Source organism: Lycium barbarum, chromosome 3, assembly GCF_019175385.1.
Source record: "Lycium barbarum isolate Lr01 chromosome 3, ASM1917538v2, whole genome shotgun sequence".
Lineage (NCBI taxonomy): Eukaryota > Viridiplantae > Streptophyta > Magnoliopsida > Solanales > Solanaceae > Lycium > Lycium barbarum.
The window spans coordinates 5,762,255-5,771,745 of NC_083339.1; positions in this window are offsets into that span (position 1 = coordinate 5,762,255).

A 9,491-nucleotide genomic window follows, 5' to 3' on the forward strand; every position below is an offset into this window, starting at 1 on the left:
GCTTTTGTTTTTTGTAATGCCAATAGGCATAAAATGAGATATTTTAAGAATTCTTGTGTGGAAAATGGCCTTAGACCTAGGAAAATTCAAGTAGAAATTGACACTAGGTGGAACTACACTTACATTATGTTACAACAAGCATATAATTATAGGATTTTCATACAACAAATTCACAATCATTTTAATAAGGATAGTGATGATTGGTTAAATATTACCGATTGGGAAGATGTTAAGGAATGTATTGAACTTTTACAAAAAAATTATAATGCAACTCTTGCTTTTTCAAGACAATTCTATCCCACGGTAACCGAAATTTTAGCCTACTTAGCGGAAATAGCTAGAGTTTTATATGAGTATAAAGATAAATCCAGTTATCAAGCGGTTATTTTTAATATGACAACAAAATTTAAAAAGTATTTTTTTCTCATCCCAACTTTATTTATATTGGGTTCTCTTTTAAATCCTTGTTTTAAAATGTCTTATACTAGAGCGTTGGTGGTCAAATTTATAACTATTTAGAAATTGACGAGGAAGTTGAACCATCTTTAAATGAAGCCGAGCTCGCGATTGATGCCGAGTTTAGAAAGTTTTTAGTCATTATTCTAATTTGGAAGAAAGTGCTACACCCGTTGCTCCACGCCCTACTACTTCTCAAGTGCTACACCCGTTGCTCCACGCCCTACTACTTCTCAAGTGCTACACCCGTTGCTGCACGCCCTACTACTTCTCAAAGTATCAAAAAGGGCTTAAAGGGTTTGTCGAATTTAAAAGTTTTTTGCATTCACAACCAGCTCCTTCTAATAATGCAAAATTGATGAATATCACCTTTTGATGCAGCCAAATGTGGATATCAAGGAACTAGATGATTTGGACGTCTTAGCATGGTGAAAGAGATACAAGACGAGTCATCCGGTACTTTTAAGAATGGCTTGAGATATTCTTACGGTTCAAATATCAACCGTGGCTTCGAATAGTGCATTTAGCCAAGGAAGACAACAAATTGGAGACCATAGACACTCATTATGCGAATTTAGCTTCCAAGTACTAGTGTGCATTCGCGATTAGATTAGATCGGAGCGACGCAATCAAAACTTAGAAGCGGTAGAAGGCGAAGAGGAAGGGATTGAAGATTTGATAGCAAGTGGAATGGACCAAATGGAAGATTTTGAAGATATCTCCATGACCGAATATGATATGGCGGATATTAGCCAGATGATTGACACTTTTTAATTTTATTATTCTACTATTTCTTTGCAACTCATGTATTATTTGCAAGTTAAAAAAAACTACAACTTGCAAATAAATGTTATCCATGAATGAATAAAATATATGGCTCATTGAGTTTTCTTCTATTTACTTGTGTTCATATTTTTACTTATATTAAGTTAGGAATATACCTAAAATATACTTATAATATATATCTACTTAAATTAAAAACTAGAAAGTTATATACTTGAAAAATAACTAAAATATACTAAGAATATACTTATAATATAAATATACTTAAGTTATAAAATAAGAATTTATAAACTTAGAAAAAACTTAAGTTATAAATAACTTAAGTTATAATACATATAACTTAAACATATATAAGTATATATAGTATATACATAACTTAAACATGTATATATAAGTTATAACTATATATAGTATATACATAACTTAAACATATATATCGTATACATATAGCTTAAACATATATATATAAGTTATATAAGTATATATAGTATACATATAACTTAAACATATATATTTATTTAAGTTATAATATATATAAGTTAAGTTTTTTCTGTTAGTTAAGTTATATAAGTTAAGTTTTTTCTGTTAGTTAAGTTATTTATAAGTTAAGTTTTTTCTAAGTTTGTAAATTTCTATTTTATAACTTAAGTATATTGATATTATAAGTATATTCTTAATATATTTTAGGTATATGTAGTATAACTTAAGCATATAACTTAATATATATATATATATATATATATATATATATATATATATATATATATATATATATATATATATACATATATGCTGTTAGTTAGTAAATATATAAATTTTACTTATAAACTTGTATAACATATATAAATATACCCACAATATACTAATAAATATTATAATATATATATATATATACTATACAAAAAATAAAAACAAAAAGGGTTTTTTTAATGTTTTGGACCGGCGGTTCCGGTTTCCATGTTTGGAACCGGTTTTTAGACTGGAAACCGGCCGGTTTTATAACCGGTTACCTGTCCGATTCCGGTTGAACCGGTTAACAGGCTTAGTACAGCATAGAGAGCTTATAAAAAAATTATTTTGCTTGTTTTTTAAGGCGTCCTTATTACCATCAAAGGTTATAGTAGATGGTAAGGAACTGTTTGGAAATTGAAGTTTTGTTTAGACATGTAATTTAGATTTCTTAAGTTGTATTTTTTTTCATAGACATAAAAACCCCACAAGTTATGAAAATCGACAAAACTTTCTCAATCCTTATACAATCTTACCAAATGAGCAAATCATAGTTCATAGCAAAATTAATATGCTACTAGATGACCTTTCTAAAAAAAAATACAACTTTAGTTCAATAAAAAGGAAAACTGAACATGAGTTGTATAAGTAAATGAAGTTGGTAAATGGTTGATAAGAGTAAATTTGTTATAAATATACTATCAACTTGTAGATCTTTTAATATTTGATATAAATGGTTGGTATCTATCTACCACCTTATGGATATTTTTTTACAAAATATAAACTTATGGGTCAAGTTTTACATTTAAAAATAATTTGAAATCCCAAATTAAAATCATACTTTTTTTGGAGAATTTGGGATTTGAAATCATAATATGAAGTTGAAGTTGAAATTTTGTTCAAATTGCATAAACAAACGCTGATTTGAAATCAAAATAGAAATCATGATTTCATATCGCATGGTCAAATGCCTACTAAGTATTTTTCCATCGTTGAGCTCACACTTACTTATTGCAGCAGTTAATATATTTTATTTCTAAAATTATAAATTCACATTATTAGGAGGTTTATCCATGAACATTCTTTTGAGTGGCCTAATAATATCAAAAAAATTAACAGTGTGTAGATCTTAAACTATAGTCTTGACACTAGATATTATATCAACTGGATAAGCATACACAATATCAGTTTAAGTTCAAAATACTTTTTGCAAATCAGTGCAGAATCAGCAAAGATTGCTACTCGTGTGTTCTGTCATACCTGTCCTTGCTGCCCATATTTAGAGCACAATAGCATGCTAAAAAACTATGCTTTATATATTGCTCTGTTTTCTAAAGCTGTTTCTTAATGGTTTTGCTAAAATTTCCCATGCATTTCCCGGCTTTCGTTGAATGCTCCAAAGTCAACACAAATTTAGTAGCTTTTGGTTCATTCTAATCCACATTTTCCTATGCTTATCTTCTAAAAATTGATAGCCAAACTGAAGTTTGGATAATATCAATTATTTATTATTATGAGTGTCAATAACACTAAAATGCGAATTTTCGACGATGACCGGTGGGTAATTGGTTCGTCGTTAAGGATTTTCAACGAAAAGTTAGTCCAAAACATTTCCTACAAGTCAATTTTCAACTGTTCCCTCGGAAATTTGATTGTTTTATCCATGTATTTTTAATAAACGTGCTTTATTAGACATTCTATATTACATAAACAATTACTCTAAATTTCAACTGAAGTTATAACGAAACAGAAATATTCAATAGCAACAACATGGAGAGCTGATACAAAAATTATGTTGCTTATTCTTAAAAACACATCCTTATTATTACCAGAGGTTGTAGCGAATGTAGAGGCGGCTTCAAAATTTAAATTCTATATGAGTTCAACTTTTAAGGTCTTTAACATTGATTATATTATATTTTTAAAATTATGACCTCATATCTACTCTTTATTGCAATTTTAGTGAATTTGTACATATATATGTACACTTTGTATTGGAAGTACTGGGTTCATATGAACCCGGTACCGAGTGTTCAAAGTCACATTTATTTGTTGAAGCAGGTAAATCTATTTTATTTTAGAAATTACAAATCCATATTTTAGGAGGTTTATCCATGAATATTATCTAATAATGTCTAAAAAAAATTACTTTAACAAAATTTTGTCATACCTTTCCTTGCTGCCCATTTTTATTGCACAATAGCATGCCTAAAATCCCTGCTCATTGAGCGTCTAATGCTTTATAGGTCTGTCTTTTAAAGTTGTTAGTAATTGTTTTGCTAAATTTGCCCATCCATTTTCTGGCTTTCGTGAAATGCTCTAAAGTCAACACAATTTTAGTAGGTTTTGGTTTATTCTAATTCATATTTTTCTCTATCCTATCTTTTTTTTTTTTTTTAAATCCAAGTTTTTTTTTTTTATTAATAGTAGGACCAGGTCCAGAAGTACTATAATAGGGATAAAGAGTGACATAATTTCTCTATCCTATCTTCCAAAAGTTGAAAGCCAAAATGAAGTTTGGAGTACATAATATATTATAAGGGGTCGTTTGGTTGAGAAACAAGTTATCTAGGATTCTGGGATTAGTTATCTCATCCTTTCACAGGAATAAAATAACACTATAATCCCGGGATAACTAATTCCGGAATTAGTTATACCACGATTTTATCCCAACCAAACGTAGAATAAACTCATCTCAAATTTAATCACGAAATTATTTATCCTTATCCCTCGTACCAAACGAGTCCTAAGAGTCATAAATCACTACTAAAAAAAACGCAAATTCCCGAAGGACATCCGGTCTTGAGCCGAGAGTCTATTGGAAATAGTCTCCCTACCTTCATAAGGTAGGATAAGGTCGTGTACACACTACCTACCCCAGATCATAATGTGAAATTACACTGGGTATGTTGTTATTGTTGTTGTTTCCCCGAAGAATGTCGGGTGGGTAATTGACGAAAAATTCATTGAAAACATTTCTTACGAATAAATTTCTGCCGGTTCTGTAGGGAATTTGATTGTTCTAGTAGTGAATCGTGTTTGGAGATATATTGGTAATAACATTTTGCGTTGCAAATAAAGTGCCGATTAAAGTTAATGAATTCTCTAAACTAATTAGTGCTTAAAATAGCCTAAGCTCAAGCGTAATGTCACGGGCCGACTCCGCGCAGGATTTATGGGCGCCAAGGCACAACGAAGGCAGCCCGTAACAGTAATTATGCAATGCCAAAATAATATACTTTCAAATGTTCTTTTTCCATTTTAATTTATTTATTTTTCAAATATTGTCTTCATCAAAAAGCCGCTCTATTGAAAATTTGGAGAGAGAATGATCAAAATGGTCCTTAAAGTATTACTTAATATACTTTCAAATGTTTTGTTTCGATTTTAATTTAAAATATTATTAGTATTTTTTATTTTTTTTGGAGAATGGTAATAATTAATCTATATATCCACAGGTATAACTACATCCAAATGTGTAGCCCCCTTCAAAAATATTACAACTTACATTGCCTTCCTATTTCCACTAAATTACAAACAATCAATAGTTGTTAAAATATCTATCGTTTGATCTAGCATTTCTTGCTTACACCAAAAATAATAAATAGCTAAATAATTCATCTTCATTTTTTGCATGCTGCTCTGTTTATCTTTAAAACAACTCTGATTTCTCTCCTTCCGAATTGTCCACTATATGCTTGCTGGGACAATCTTCCATCTCTCCTCCTTCTTTGCTGCAATCGAAATAGTCCTTAATGTATGGGAAAAACAATCATTTTAGTCCTTAGTATATACCACGCAATCGAATAGTCCTTAACGTATTCCAAAAAGTGATCATTTTAGTCCTTCACATACACCACGTAACCGAGATAATCCTTAATGTATGACAAAAGTTAATAGCCCTAAACCTTAGAAGTAACAGTGCGAGTTACAAAATCTGTTAAGTTTAACCAGCAATGTAACTCACATGAGTTATATAAAAACATAACAAATAGGAGTGAAATCTTTCGACCATAACCAAAATCTTATATGATATGAAGAAAGGCCAATGTCTGCTACCTTTGATGAAAACTCTTATATCAATAATTCAGAGTGAAACTCATGTGTGAAATGTAACACCTCGTGCCTTCGGGCTATGGTTTGACTCGTAAGATAGGAATGTAATGGAATCAAGATGGGAAGTGTTTTGAAACCTATAAAAGCTATAAGAAGAGTCTTTTGGGCAAATCGAAGTCGACAGCTACTCTACGGAGCATGTTTTCAAGTGATTTTGCAGCAGGCCTCACTTAAATCGAGATTACGGATAAATCTACAAGGAATTTGGGAAAACTTCCTCGTGAAAGTTGTAACCCTTTGAAATACCTTTTCAAAGATATATGGCCCAGTTCAATCGGAGCTCTGTGCTAACTGCTAAGAGCTATGCATATTGTACTAACACGGGTTAAAGCAAGAATTTTCAGATTTTGGTTTACATTTTTAGCTTTTTCTTACTCGAAGTGGGACTCCTTATTTTATGAAGTAAAAATGTCTCTAACTCTTTTCTAAACCCTAAGAGACTATTTATACTCTCTCTACCTCCATCCCCAAAGAACCTAGGCACTCCACTCCTTCAAGAACCGCAAAAAATCATTCTTGCAATCAAGAAAAAGCAAGATTGGCGATCTAGTTTCCTGAGGTTTTCTCTTAGGTAAATCTTTCAATCAAGAAACTTTAAATTCTGCAAGATTGCATTGTTTCTAAAGACTAGAATAAATTCATCCACCCCGGCGCCTGATATAATCAAGAGTCATGAAGAGTTAGAGAAAACTCTAGTATTTTCTGTAGACTTTCACTCCGACCAATCATATTCAATTGGTGTTTTCCAGTAATCTAACCGTTGGATCGAGCCTAAATTTTACCTGCTTATTCATAACACATAATTATTAAATATGAACGGTGAAGATTTAATTTGAGATAAAGATCTCTATTCTTTGGTCTATGAACATTAGCTACGAAAATCGGTAAAAACTTGTAAATATTAATTGTTCAATATTCAAATTGGATGTGGAGTGATTCTTTTAAGCGCAAAGCTTGCATTTGGAATGTTTTAATGGGATTTAAGATAACGAAGAATGGCAGGTTTGTGATACGCACACAGAGTAGGAGAACTTGCTGCTCTCCAGACTTATTGATTAAAGTCGAAAGGGGTGAAGAACATTGTAGTACGCTAAAAGGCCAGAATTGAGGTATGTAAGGCTAACTCTCTATGTGTGGAAATGTTATTGATCTTCCCCACGCCTAGTTCTTCATGATTTCTACGAATTACATCTAAAATATAGATTATGCCTTAGTTCCTGAAAAGCTCAGAACTTCTATCCTTTGAGAATATAGTTTCGTAGTTGTTCGTGATTATCATTATGAATATTGTGAACTCAGTACGTAATCAGTATAAACTCATGTTTGACAACCCATAATTCTCAGTCACATACCACAAATTTCTTATGTAAAAGTAATACTTTAAATCCCATGAATAGTTCATGAATCCATGTCTCAATTCAATATAAAAGTAGTTAGTATTCCATATCAGAACCTCAGTAGGAATTCATGTTCAGTATCTCATATCAGTATTTCAGTATGACTCTCAAATCCATGATAGAACTACAGTATGATTCCATGTCTCATGATAGTAAAGAAACGTTCAGTATCCATGTTAGAACTACAATATGATTCTTAAGTTCATGTCAAGAATTACAGAGTGATGATCACATGTATTTGGGCCCGAGGCCACAGTTTATGTTTATATATGCTTGGTAGTTTATGTTTATATATGCTTGGGCCTGAGGCCACAGAATTGTGCACTTATATATGGGCCAAAGGCCACAACTACATACAATTATATGGGGCTGAGGCCACGGTTACATACAATTATATGGGCCGAGGCCACAGTTATGAACTCTTATAAACAAATTATTTCTCCATGTTCAGTAGGGGTACTTATGATTATGATTCACACGTTCAGTTCAATTATCTTTATGTTCCAACTTACCGTTTCAGTTTTGTATTACTTCATGTATCCATGTTTTTTATTTGGGTTGCCCATTCCCTGAGCACGCTACAACTATTTATTCTTTCAGTTGGTTTTACATACAAGCACAATTCAAATGTACTTATGTCCTTTTTCCCAGGGCCTGCATTTCACGATACAGACATTGATTTACAGGATGACAGATGCTCGTTAGAATATCATTGTATTAGCTAGTTGGTGAGCCCCACTTACTTCGAGGTGTTGTCATTACTTTCAGTAGTTATGTCATGTTAGATTGCCAGGTATGCTAGGGGCCTTGTCCTAGAAACAGTTCAGTATTTTAGACTCATGTCAGAGGTTTCATAGACTAGTCAGTATGTCATGTTGGGTATTCAGTTATGATCAGCCTTGTGGGCTACACTATTATGTTTTCAGACTATCTCTGCACTTATATTTTAAAACAGTATTTTCAGTATTATAATGACGTCACATGTTTTATTCAGACTATTCATGTTTTAACTTATATTCTGCATCAGTAAATGTTCCATGTTGATTCAGCAAGCCATGTGGTTCGCTCGGTCACATGCAGTCAGACACCGAGTGCTATGTCACGTCCAGGCCCAGATTCGGGGCGTGACATATGAGCTGTATAAAAACAAATTGTGTTATATGGAAAGCAAAAAAATGTCTACTCCATTGTTGCAGGCGGTGGTGGTAGAAAGGAGAGGGTAGTTTTTGTTCTCACAGCTGAGTTGCACGTGAGCGACTGGTTAAACTTAACAACTATTTGATTTACACATTCATTTTTAAGGTTTGAACTAAAATGATCATTTTTCCGTGCATTAAGAACTATTCGGTTACACCGTGATATATATAAAGGACTAAAATGATCATTTTTTTCCTTACATTAAAGACCATTTCGATTACGTAGTATATCTGAACGGCTAAATAGTCCAACACCCATACAATAAGGGCTGTTTGATCATTTTCCCTAAGTTTGAAATTGGCAAAATTCAATCAAGATCAAAAAGTGCGTGTTCCAAACTTGTAAGGTACAACATAATAATACATAAAATTTAGGAAGGTGGACCCACTTTGTCGGTTCCTCGTATGTGCACTCCATTACATAAATCCCGATGCAATTAAAGGCGATTCATGTAAAATTTAGCAGAAATAACTTAATAATAAGTTAATAACACAACAAATTTAGTTAATAATATGCATAAATACCAATACGCAGACAAGTAAGATATTTCTTAAAATAATAATATGTAGTTTTATTTATTCACCGTATAATAATCCGTGTTTATTTATTTTACATATAACATTTTTCATATTTTTTAGTTTTCATATAACAATTATCTAATATAACTAATCATCAATCAATTTTCTTTGGTACAATGGAAGTACTAAACAAAAGCCTTTGATATCTTTCGTAAGTTGTACAGTTCAAATTTGTTAGGAAAAGAAACTCTATATCCTTAAGTATATCGTTTCGGATCAGTAATTTTTTTTTTTA